General features: G+C 42.1%; 2 pseudogenes; one reads left to right on the forward strand and one right to left on the reverse strand.

Annotated features, from left to right (window-relative positions):
• Nucleotides 1-4,251: 4,251 nt before the first annotated feature.
• Nucleotides 4,252-13,008, reverse strand: part of LOC141984084 (sulfotransferase 6B1-like) — a 30,750-nt pseudogene continuing 21,993 nt past the window's right edge.
• The window catches only part of LOC141984083 (sulfotransferase 6B1-like), a 30,597-nt pseudogene continuing 26,333 nt past the window's right edge, over nucleotides 8,745-13,008 (forward strand).

A 13,008-nucleotide genomic window follows, 5' to 3' on the forward strand; every position in this document is an offset into this window, starting at 1 on the left:
GGTTAGGAAATGAAAGTTGGCTTGGCAACCTTAATTCACCCTCCCTCCCTCCCGTATGTATACATTATGATACAGCCTTTAATTATACAATCCCATATTATTATTTACACAAACCCCTGCTTCATTCAGTGCCCAGGACAAACCTCCTCTGGGGATGAATAAGAGCTGTGTAGTGAAAGAGTGTGTTGTCTGTAAGTCTCCTGCCTAAATTGCTGCAGAAGTTGTAAAGTTTGCGGTGAATGAGACAGGGGATTGCAGGAAGAGAAAGGACAGTTTTGTGGTTAGGGCAGGTGAATGCTGCCTTGAAGACTCAGATTCTATCACTGCCTCTGCCACCAAGTTCCTGAGTGATGCTGGGTAACTCACACCAAATTTTTTTCATAGGTAGTTCCTTCTGCATGCAATTAAAGGCTGTATCATAATACACACGCACAAGGGGAGCAAATTAAGGTTCCAAGGGCAATGTTTAATTCTGGAAGTTCCTAATTTGACAGTACTTTACTCTGTAATCCTTTTTAATCCTTGATTTTGGATTTCCTAGTTTTTTAATGGTTTGGTTTACTGATGAGAGCAACCTTAACTAACCTTAACCTTTACTGTTAAACAAAAGTTCGTGAATTTCCTTATTTTTTGACTGAAAGAAAATGTTTTATATATATGCTATTTAAATAAAGCATTTACATATCTGTTGTCTTCAGTGTATATTTTGATACCATTATTATCTACGTGAAGCTCCATATGTCACCACTCAGTGCCATACTGAGCAATACGTTGAACAGTATTACAGGATGCTCCTGTTTGTTCAAATGGCCTGGGGCCATCCAAAACTTTTGGATAACCAGGTGTTCAGATAAAGGGAAGTGCTAGAGAATTAAGTGCTGGAAGCCAGAGGCAGCAGGAGGAGGGTGTGGGGCCAAGCTGTGCTTTGCTCCTGCATGCTGCAGTGACTCTGGCTCCCTGAGGTGCTGCACGGACAGAGCCTGAGGGGAGGGAGGGAGTGAGGGGGGGGGAAGAAAGAAGGAGAGAGGGGGAGTAACCACAGGACCCTTCTCAGTGCTTCTTAGGTGCTTCCCAGACCTGCCTAGGACATCCACATGATCACTATGCTGTAGTCAAAGGGGATACAATTCAGTCCTTCTGTTCAAAAGCATAGGTCTTATGACATGGGTGAGTAATTTTAATTCCAGCCAGTAGAGGGCAGTGGTACTGTACAAGTCCAGCTTCCCATTGGCGATGAGTGCACCTGCTCCTGGTGTAGAGGGGAACCCCTTTATAGGTTCTAATTCTTCAGAGGAGCTGATTTTCTAATATTCCTTTAAAAACTGCCATGCCTTATGCTTTCCTGTCCTTTCTCTTATCTCTGTGATTCTGAGGAACAGAGAATGATATTTTGGAATCTCTTTTAAAGCAAGAAATGTGCAAAAATAATTGGAGTTAGCCTTTCACAGTATATTTATCACTAGATGATAAAACTAAAATGTATGTTGGTATTTTTAAAAATAAAAAAATTCATTGGTGCAAAAATGCACCTATAATTATTATTTATCTGTAATACTGTAGGGCCTGGGAGCCCTGTAAGGAAGCACTTCCTCACACAATGCAGTCAATCTGGAGAACTCATTGCTAGGGGATTTCATGAAGGCCAAAAGTATAACTGGGTTAAAAAAAGAACTAGATAAGTTCATGGAGGATAGGTCCATCAATGGCTATTAGCCAATTTGGTCAGGGATACAACCTCATGCTCTGGGTGTCCCGAAACCTCTGACTGCCAGAAGCTGGGACTGGAGGACAGGAGATGGATCACTCAATAATTGCCCTGTTCTGTTCATTCCCTCTGAAGCATCTGGCACTGGCCACTGTTGGAAGACAGGATACCGGGCTAGATGGACCATTGGTCTGATCCAGTATGGTCACATTTATATACTTACTTCTCAAAGTCCATTGAACTCCATAACTTTTAGTAGCAGCCAGTAATCTATAAAACCACTTTGGCAAACAGGTACTACTATCCTTTGTTTTTCAGAAAAAGTAACATGTAAAGCTAAAGGTGCATTCTCACGCTGGGTTATTATGTTTGCATTCATAAACTGAACTATATCAAGTGCACCCACCAGCTAACATGGAGGCAGATTGGAAAACTACGGGAAAGTAAGAAAACACAATAGGAAAACTAGGTGCTTCAGCCAGAAAACTCTGATAAGATTTCAGATGTTTATTTTATTGACCATGGGACTGAAACCTGTTGTAACGCCTCTTAGGATGCAATGTGCTTTTTCAGCTTTGCCTACTCTAGAGAAATTGGCCAGTGTAAAAGCTGATTTGACTGCCTTGAACACTTGTAAAACACGTTTGTCCAGGTGTAACACCGACAGACCCCGGTCGTGGGTGGGCAGGATTGAACCTGGGACCTCAATGCATGAGCCTCTACCACATGAGCTAAAAGCCAACTTCCTGTTGGGTAAGGCTGTAGAGCAGAATCATTCTTCTCTCTCTCTAAGCAGTCTTGGTGCCACTAGATGGGACAGAACACCACACCCAGGAGGTGTGTGGGTTACACAGGCACACAAGGACTCCAGCTGGTTTACAAGCATTCCAAGAATTAGCTGTAGACAACTAGGCTTTCCACAGGTGTAAGAACTGGTTCAGTCTAAACTGGGTGGGTGCCAGTGTAGATGTCAACTATCTGAACTAGTTCCCTTGCTACTACTGTAACACAGTGCGGCAGTAGCCTTTGAAAATCTCTCAGAATACACTGCTTCTGGGAGCTGACCGGGGACAGTGAGCTAAGAACTCTGAAGTCAGCGTATCTGAAATTGCTTAAGCCAGTGCCAGTGTGATCATGGTCAAAACTTACACCAATTCAGCCTGGTTAGTGTGGACACATCAATTGGACTGGTTTAAGCAAAACGTTTCAAACTGGTTCATTTCTCTAGTGTAGGCCCAGCATAAATGACACATCATTAACTGATCAGAATCCAAAAGTGAAATGCAAAGGCCTTGACAACACAGTGGAAGTTTACCAAATCTGGTTCAGCTGTTGGAGATTTAACTATATCAGTTATAAGAACTGTTTTGTTCACTGGAGCGGGGTCTACTTTGAGGCTCCAAAAAGAGTTTGAATTTTTTTTTGTACAGTTCCCCAATGCAGACTAGGTCCTATTCACATTGGTGAGTACTTACTCATGTGAACTGCCCTGCTAACCCATTGATGCTATGTATAAGAGTAAGTGCTCACCAAAAGTATGGGTTCCACAATCAAGTCCTCAACATTTACCATAGTAATACAGGTCTCAATTAGAAGGCTGTATAGAAGGCTTAAAGTTGGCTGTGTCAGACAGATTTGCAGTCTCAGCTTAAATAAAATAAATAAATAATGAAAGGAGCTTTGAGGTATGTCTGAGAGGGGCTGTGTGCAGGTGCACTGGTAAATCTGGAACAGCAGTTTCTGAATGGCCGAGTCCAGCACTTACCATTCACATCACACAACCAAATGAACTTAGTGGAGTTGTTCCAAGGTAATAGTGCAGAACTTGGCCCGCTGTGTGTACATAGGATAGAACACACATACACATATCCTCTATAATGTGTGCAGAAGATGGCCAAGTGCTCACAGCAAAAGCCAAAAGGTAGACCCACTGCAGAACTTGGTTAAGGCAGAAAGCCCTCTCTAATCAAGCAATAATGTGAACAGCCACAACTTGAGGCAGATTGGGTTCAGAAAGACCAAATCAATGCTCATTTAGTCCACACTAAACCTTCCTTTTCCCTCAGAGAGGCCCAGGGGGTCTCTCTCATTCACCAAGTTTTCAAACAGTTGTAAAGTCCTAGAGTTGCCTGAAAAAAAACCCAAGATTTTTCCTGCAAGAAATTTTGAACAAAAAAAATCTTAATATTATTTTGTTTGGGGTTATTTTAAAGATAAAAGCTGAAATGATGTAACACTTCAAGTAAGAACAAAAAAAATGTTGCATTTTATAAATTCCTGGAAAAGAATTCAGTTTTAGTGAAACCATAAACTTTCTACGAATTATCAATCAGCTTTGCACACTGAGTTCTGGGAAAACCTCTGCATGTTCAAATTCCATTTGAAATGGACATAAATAATCAGGAACCTGGGAAATGATTGATTGCTGATCATACCCACATGCTATGAAGGAGGAAATGATATTTTGTTAGTTATTGTCTTGAAAAGACATTGTGTTAACAAAATGCTAACTTGTATTGTAAACTGTGACAAGTTTACTTCAAAGGCTGGAGGCTAGGTTGGTCTATGGGTTTTTGGCGGATTTCACAATCTTTCAGCAGACGTCACTCACAGAGGTTGCTTTGACACCCTGGATGGAGAAAGAAAGTTTTTACTGTTAGAAGGCCAAGAGCTTTTTACCACATAAGCAACAAGATCAAACACACAAGGGTGGTTAATATCTAACATTTTTTTATTTACTTTCTCTTATGTAAACTGCCTATAAACACTTTTTTTTTTTTTTAGTTTAACATAAGTTGAACTTGTATTGCCTTATCTCTTTTGGGGATTTTACAAGCTGACATTCTTGAAATGAACATTTCTCTCTCCTCATGAAAAAGCATGTGACAACCTGTATACCATTTTAGGGCATAGTGGCCTTTCTTCTGGAAGTGTACCCTTGAGAGCACAAGTGGGACAAACCATCTAAGGGCTCAATCCTGCAAATAGTTAAGCCTGGTTTAACATGTGAGTAGTCCTACTGACTCCAACAGGAGCACACCACTGTAAGGACCCTGGGCGGGGATGCGGTGGAGTTGGGTGGGCCCGCATCCCTGCTGTCATGTCACCCTTGGGGTGGCAATACTCCCCCTCCTTAAGCCAAGAGGCCTGCATTTGTCTGTTGCCCAGAGCCAGGATGATAGACTGGGGGGCATTCGCACCTGCCGGCGCCCTAGACTGTTCGCTGGGTGCTTAACCCCTGCCGGCACCCCATAGACTGTGGGTGGTGCTCGCCCCTGTTCAAGGGCCAGAGCACTAGATTGCAAGGCGCCCCACCCTGTCCAAGGGACTGGGCCCCTGAACTCTCCCTAACTATTGTACCCCACTTGAGGGCTGGAACTCTAGACTGTTTGGGCCCTGGAATTGCTGGCTGCTCTCCACTGACTGAGAGCTGAGACTGCTAACTTTCCCACTTTGATATACTGCTACTCCAGGGACATGACAGAAAAGAGGTGTGGCCTCCCTTGGAGACTGGCAGAGAGGGAGGGCCACACGCCCCTACACGCCTACACTTCATAAAGCAAAGTATATTTATTTTAGGACAAAAACATTACAGAAAAAACATACCATAAAGCAAGAAAAGGCCTAACTGCATACTAAGCTTACCTGATATCCTCCATCTTTCTTATGGAAATGCTGGCAAATTCCAATTCGTCAAATCCTTCAGCAGGGTTTGCCCCCTTGGTTAAAAGTTTGTGTCAATCTGTTGGATCAAAATGAGTCCCTCAGTCATCTCAGGCTGACATTTTATACAGTTTTGGGGCCTTTCTTTCCCAGGTCTTCTGAAACAGATAAAACCAGTCAATGCTCCTTTCTTTAGGTTGCAAAGCTTCAAAGGCTGAGTATCTGCATAAGAAGGATTGGGAGTTTGCATTAATCACCCCATAGTGATTCCAGGTTCCATGGAAAACCCACCTAGCAAGCCAAGAATACACACATATATATAACATGTATTGATGCAAAGATCTCTGAATAGTCTGTGTGCCCATGTCATCCGGCTTATCTCAATACAATAGTCTTCGAAGCTTTCATACTTCCAATGTCTAGCTCACAAAAATGCAGATCACATTTACAAAGTTGATACAATAGACTCAGCGCTCTGCTGGTGTTCATCATCTCTTTCAGAGGCAGCTCCATTGACATCAATGGATCTGCACCAGTTTGAACTGGAAAAGAATTTGACTGATATTGTTCAGCTATTTTAGGACTGCCACAAATTCTGAAACCATTTTGAGAGTCTTAACACATCAGTTAGTACCCCACCCTCCCCAGCACACCCCTTTTCAGGACCCAATCTTTCTGCTGCTATTGCTGTTGATATCCTGTTATCTCGCAGGCCCTCACAATCTTGACTGGCAATATACAGGATGAAATGCTGGCCTCAATGAATGGCAAAGCTCCCATTGACTTCAGTTACTCCAGGATTTCACCCACAATCTTCATGATTTTAGATTATGGAAGTTAATCCTTCCCAAATTGGGCTCATTATTAAATTATGTATTATTTACTTCTTCTTATTATTATTATTACAATAGTGCCTAGATGGGTCTTCACTGTGCTAGGAGCTGTACAGACACACAGTAAAAGACAATCCCTGTCCCAAAGAGCTTACACTTTTAGGGTGTGTCTACACAGCAAAAGCTGTGGATGGGCTAGTCTACCCAGGATAGCTTGAATCAGCTAATATGGGTAATGATAGAAGTGAAGACAGCACACTACGGGCTTCAGAGCAGGCTAGTGAGCTGAACACATATCCATGGTCCATGCTGGGCTTGTAGTGCCTACACTAAAGCTTGCTATTCACTGTCTTCATTGCTCTTGTACTGGATTCAAGCTAGCTCGGGTGGGCTAGCCCACGAACAGCTTGCTCTGTGTAGCCATACCCTTAGTTTAAGACCAGATGTAACAGATGGTTGAAAAAACCAGAGCAGGATTGTGTGGGGAGAAGACAGAACACCATGACAGTAATATGAACTTGGTTTTTTTGGTTAGACTAGCTGTGTGCACAATTTGTAGGTGTTGAGGGTATGGTTGAGAGGTCAGTTGTTGCTTGCTGTTAAGGGAGCCAAACAGAAGATCAGAAGCAGTAGTCAGCTCACCACTAGCCTAGCTATTAGCCGCCAATGTTCTGTAGGCATCATGTCTGAAGCCCACTAACTTACCCTGCAAAACTCTATGTTCAGTAAAGAGCAGTTCAGACACTGCATTGTTGTCCTAGACCTTTGGGAGGTGGTGAGCTGGGCAGAATGATGGATTTCATTAAACCGGATACTACCAAGTGCTCTAATCTTTTTAATTTTCCACTTTTTGTAAACATCTTCTTAGAAGCTTTTAAACAAAATTGCATTCCTCTGCCATTCTCCCCTTTTGACATTTGGTGGATTCAGATGGCGTCGTGACTCTGCACATTTTATATAATCTGTATAAAGTATCGTGCTCTCTCCCAATCTCTTAGCAAATGTTTAATAGCAGAATGTTGTACTGAGAGCTCATATTACTAAGACTTTATCAGGCCTTTTGCCAAGACACTTAATTCTGCTCCAAATCCCTCCTCAAAACTCACTTTTTCTAGCTGGCTTTCCACCACGAATCTCCATTCTGGCATGACCTAATCTTACTGTTGTGCCTGATCATTGCTTATTTGGGTGGGAGAGATAGCTCAGTGGTTTGAGCATTAGCCTGCTAAACCTAGGGTTTTGAGTTCAATCCTTGAGAGGGTGATTTAGGGATCTGGGGCAAAAATTGGAGATTGGCCCTGCTTGAAGCAGGGGGTTGGACTAGATGACCTCCTGAGGTCCCTTCCAACCCTGATGTTCTATGATAATAAGAATCCACCCATAACAAACAAAGGGCCCAATCACCCCTTTCTGAAGAAATACCTGCAGGAGGGAAATCCCTTAAGATTTCCCTCAAAGATCCCAATGGGGTAGGGTTTGAAATAAAATGGGCCATGGTTCTACCACCAAAACCGCACCCTAAACCTAATATGGTCTCAGTTCTCTCCTTGAAGAATTTACGAAGGTCCTGTGCAGAGAGGAGTAGAATTTAAGGAGGAACTCAAAGTCTTCAAATAAGTGATTGGGATTGTGGGAATGGGGTTCAGTGAATGAGGAGAATGGGACTTATTGCTCATGGGAATACAGTATCAGAAAGGCTGAGACCATAGATGCTCCTCAAGGCAGAGATTTTGGCCTCGCTGGAGTCAATGGGAGTTTTGCCTTTGAGTTCAATGGAGCCAGGATTTCATACCTTGATACAGACACTAATTGATCTATATTAATACAAACATAATAATCATTAATAAAACATTATGTACTCATCAAAGAAAAAAATCAGCCATCCCCCCAACCATTAGATAGCAAAAACTCCATCATCTCACTCCAAACTTGAGAAAATGTATGGCTGAAAGGAGGAGCTAGCCATTGTACCCTGAAGGCCACCAAATGGAGGCTCTGGTGACCCACCTTAGCAGGCGAGTTCTGCAGCCATAAGCCCTATATGGAAGCCACTCTTCTTCAGGTCTCAGGACTCAAAGAATGATGTGATTGTGTAAAGAAAAAACCCATTGTAACGCATATGTAAAACGGCAGGGTTATCATGGGAAACCTATTTTGGGGCATGTACCATCCCAACAGGAACCTGGCATCAGTGTAATTTTTTGCATATCACTAATGTATTACGTACATGGGCACTATGTACTCATTCTACAGCAATCTTTTACATGTGATATTTTGAAATTATATAAGAGTTTTGGCTTAAGAAGCAATTTAATTCCCTTGTTTTCCTCTTTTGGTCTTCTCCAACTCCCACTTATGTGAATGATAGGACTGTAAATGACCCCAACATGAGCTGGATCAGGCTTTTTGTCTGGGGCTCTATCGCTGTCTACAGATGAATAGGGAGGAGTCAAATGTTGTTCACTTAATCCATAAAAGGGTTACTAAAAGGTCGTCTGCACCTGTCTCTGTCTGCATACAGCTTTACATCAAGAGAGAGAAGAATGGCAAACCATAGGAAGAAATTCATTGATCTGGTGGATAAGGCAATTGCTGTTGGTGACACAATGGACCATGAGGATCTGCTTTTTTCTTACAACGGGATTCTCTACCCCACAACTGTGTGCAGTCCTGAAATAGTCAAGGCTCTTGAGTCCTTTGAAGCCAGGCAGGAGGATGTGATCCTAGCAGGGTATCCTAAAACCAGTGAATATAATGTGTTTGCTATGAAAATATAAGGTGTAATATAATTATAAATAACCAGGCTGTAGTTAAAACAGTGAATGAATTATTCCAGTTTATGTAAAACAACCTTGGTTAGGAAGATATGGCAATGGGAATTATTCATATAAATGAGAGAAGAAAAATGATTTATCTCATATTCCTTGCCAAAGAAATGCCATTGCTATTTAAAAATTTAAATGTACAGGTTAGGAAAATCAAAGTAATGGTTTTTACAGAAAACATTACTTGCTTCTATGGTGCATATATATTGTTTTGTAGTACTGTGCATTTTGTTATATTTGCAACATTTACAAATATGTATTTTTGCATAACATTTAGCATTTGGTTTCTCATGCGCTTTAGTTTCTTTTAGTTTCTTCCTATTAAAAAAATTGCAGTTTTCTGAAACTTCTTGAAAAATTGACATGTTAGGATTGTGAAATCATGCAAAGTGAATTAGTGAATAATTCTCCCTGAATTCTTGTAATTTTTTCTTTCCATAGATTTCACTCAGTCCTACTTGGGTGATGAAACTGGAAATTATTCTCTATGAAACTTTAAATGCTGGAATTTATTGCCACAGGAAGTCACTGAAGCAAAGAGTTTATGAAGATTCAAAAAGGGATAGGACATTTACATGGAAGACATAACTATCTAATTATCATAATTCTGATAAAACTTTTGAAAGAGATATTAAATGTGATGATTAAGGGCTTAAGCCAATCTCTAGCTATTAGAGATGAGAATCAGACTTCACGTGGGAGGCAGATTATCCCACATCTGCTCTATTGGCATTTCTCCCTATTCTTCCAAAAATTCCATGGGCATGGGGGTAACTGTCATTAATGCAACAATAAAGATTGAGAAATCCAGCACACAAATGTCAGGAAATGCAAGGCTAAGGGTGAGAAGTCACTCTATGCTCTCTTACACTTGATGCATCAAAATATCACTTTCTCCTAGGCAGTTTTACAAACTGGAGTTCTGTGTACAACTTTACCTACTAGTATAAGTTACTATACAGCACAGTCTTCAGACTTGGCTAGATTTTTAAAGTCCCAGTCAGGTCTTTAGAAAAGTATGCATGAAACTTTCACCAGAAAAAAGAGGAGGAAAACTTCTCTTATAACTAATCTAGAACTACTGAAATAGGTATAAAATGGGGCTGTATTCTCCATTCTGTTGGTTTCCAACCCTAATTAAAATAGATGTAAATGGTTTTAATAATTCCCATATACTGCTTCTACTGTATAACATGTAATCAAGAACAGAAGTTAATGGAGCAAATTCAATCCTGATGTAACTTGGAGTCACATCAGGGATGGATTTGGCTTAACAGGAGTTTTGACAAAGTTTTGACAACAGAATCAGCTAGAGAGTACAATGCACTGCAGAACCAGAATATTTCTTGTTGATTTTGATTAATATTCCTGTGTTATCTAACTGAATAATTCTGTACATCTGAACTTCATGTATGGTAAGTGTCACACTGCTGAGGCTGTGTTCATTTCTGTCCCCTGTCTAGTCTCTCTCAGTGTACCTGTTGTTCAGGTGTTAGGCTTCATGCACTTACCTGTCTCAGGTGTTGAATTTCACAACTTCCCCACCCTTCGATGGGGACCAGGGTTCAACACCACATCCATGCCAATCACTTATTACCATTCAGGTTCAACTGGAAACCTGAATTTCTTCCCTTTGGGAGCCTGTGACCAGTGATATAGTGACCAACTGCCTTCTTAAAATCAGTGTGTTTATTTGCAGTGGAATAAGCATTAAAAAAAAATATTTCAAAACAACAAACAGCTTATATGCCTATTTAGCCTCACGGTATTTTTCATGTCACTACAAGCTAAGTTAGATAGGCTTCTCTTCCGCAATAGGAAAAGAACAGACCTGAATTATACTCTTTTAGGAAGCCTTGGAGCTCTTGCTATCAAGTCTGGTCCCAGTTTGTCTGCCAGGCCCAGACTTAATTTATTTAGCTCCTTGAAGCTCATTGATTTTTCTTGTCCATTCATTAATATACTCTGTACAGATCTTTCCAATTGCTGTATATACATTCAAATCTGAGAAATTATTTTTTCCCAAAGGTTTTTAAACCAGTTCTGTGAATTTTTAAGGTACTAATTGGGTTGGCCAGATCTTAACTGACTTGGTAACAACATCTGCAGAAAATAATGAAGATGAAACAAATAGCCTGAATGATGAGGAACTGGAAGCATTTCCTTACCTTGAAGTTGGAGATGCTGAGAAATATCAGGTAGGAACTGAGGACCAGATCCTCAAAGGTATTTAGGCGCCTAACTCCCATGGAAATCAATAGGAGTTAGGTGCCAAAATACCGTTGAGGATCTGGCCCTGAACACTTACTGAAATTGCTAAGACATACTGTTTCACATATAATTGATGACAACATGGTGTGTGAAATACCCATTGCAAAGCAAGGTCTCTGTCCAACTACCGCAATTGCTGTGACTAGAATAGATGCTGCATGCGCCACCCAGTTCAGGGGGAAATGCTGGTAAATGGGCAGTCAGAAAGAGTTGAGGAGAATGCAATTGGAGGAGAATAACAATTACATGAGACACTTACAAAAACTCAATAATATATTATTCCAAATAGGGTGTACGGAGGAGTTCCATACAAAGACCATGGAATAGAATGGAAATGCCAGACCCACAAAGGTTCTTAGGTGGGTAAGTCCCAATTTTAGGCTCCACTGTGATCCACAAAACTCCTGATTGGCTGCCACCTAACCCTGCATGTGCCCAAACTCACATGTCACCTAAGTTTTTTCAGTAAAAATTCTCTAGGCACCTATGTTTCTGCCTCTGGGCCTGTGCACAGCTACCTCCCTAGGCATCCAGATGTCTATCTTCCCCACTAATTCCTGTGCAATCCACAAACTGGAGAAAATAGGTGTTCCTCTGCCTAACTGGTGTGCTGAGTCCAATCCAGTAGGCATGCTCAAGATGCTGCCTAGATCTACCCAAAATGGGCGGTGGAAGAGAGAACCACCTCCCTTATACTCTTTAGCCCAGCAGAATGTGAGAGACCACTGGTTCAAGTCCACCCTCTACCTGATGAGGAGAAAGGATCTGAACAGAAATCTGCCACCTCTCAGGTGAGTGCTCTGACCACTGGACTATGGGATCTCCTGATGTGGGCCTCCTTCAATCTCTCCAACAGAAGTTGTTCCACTTTAATTGACTAATTACATATTAATTAGGTGAGAAAAAGAGAGTCACTCCATAGTCCACTGATTAGAGCACTCACATGAATGGTGGGAGTTTCTTGTTCAAATCCATTCACCTCATCAGGCACAAGGGGGGAGTTGAACCGGGGGGAGGAGGGGTCTCTCACCACTGGACTAAAGATTAAAAGGGAAGTGTTCCTTCTCCTCCTTGTTTCCATCCTGCACCCCACCCCAGTTGTTTTATGTACATCTGGGTTCTGAGGACAAATTCTTTGGTAGCCTCAGAGTGCGGCCACCAACTCTTGCTGGTGGCCGCTCTTGCACTTTTCCCTAAAATACATAATTAACTTTAGGAAAAACAAATAAATTGCACATGTACACACCCTAATCATTGCCATTCATTTATTGCTAGCTAGTAAGTCCATTGTGAAAAGTGATATTAACAAACATACAAGTATCACTTTTAACTGCAGACTTACTCAGTCCTGCCAAGCCTGGGAACAAATTAAGCCCTGGATGGGGTTCCAGGGGAGGCAGCAGGGGGATGGAGCCTGAAGCCCCACCGCCGGAGCCTGGGGCCTGTTGCTGCACAGCTGGAGCCCGAAGCCCTGTGGCCAGAGCCTGCCACCCCACCACCCCAGGCTGAAGCCCAAAGCCTGAGCTCCACCGCCCCCGGGAAGGAGGGGAACTCATTGGGTGCCTGCTCCTCCACTGTTATGGCCCAGGTGTCTCCAGAGGAGGGCAGGGCCCAACCCCTACTGTGGCCCCAGCAATCAACACCAAGGCAGGGCGTCCAGGAGCAAAGGGAGGGGGACGGGCAGCTACATCCCCCCATCTCCCACAGCCCA

Source organism: Natator depressus, chromosome 3 (genome assembly GCF_965152275.1).
Source record: "Natator depressus isolate rNatDep1 chromosome 3, rNatDep2.hap1, whole genome shotgun sequence".
Classification (NCBI taxonomy): Eukaryota; Metazoa; Chordata; order Testudines; family Cheloniidae; genus Natator; species Natator depressus.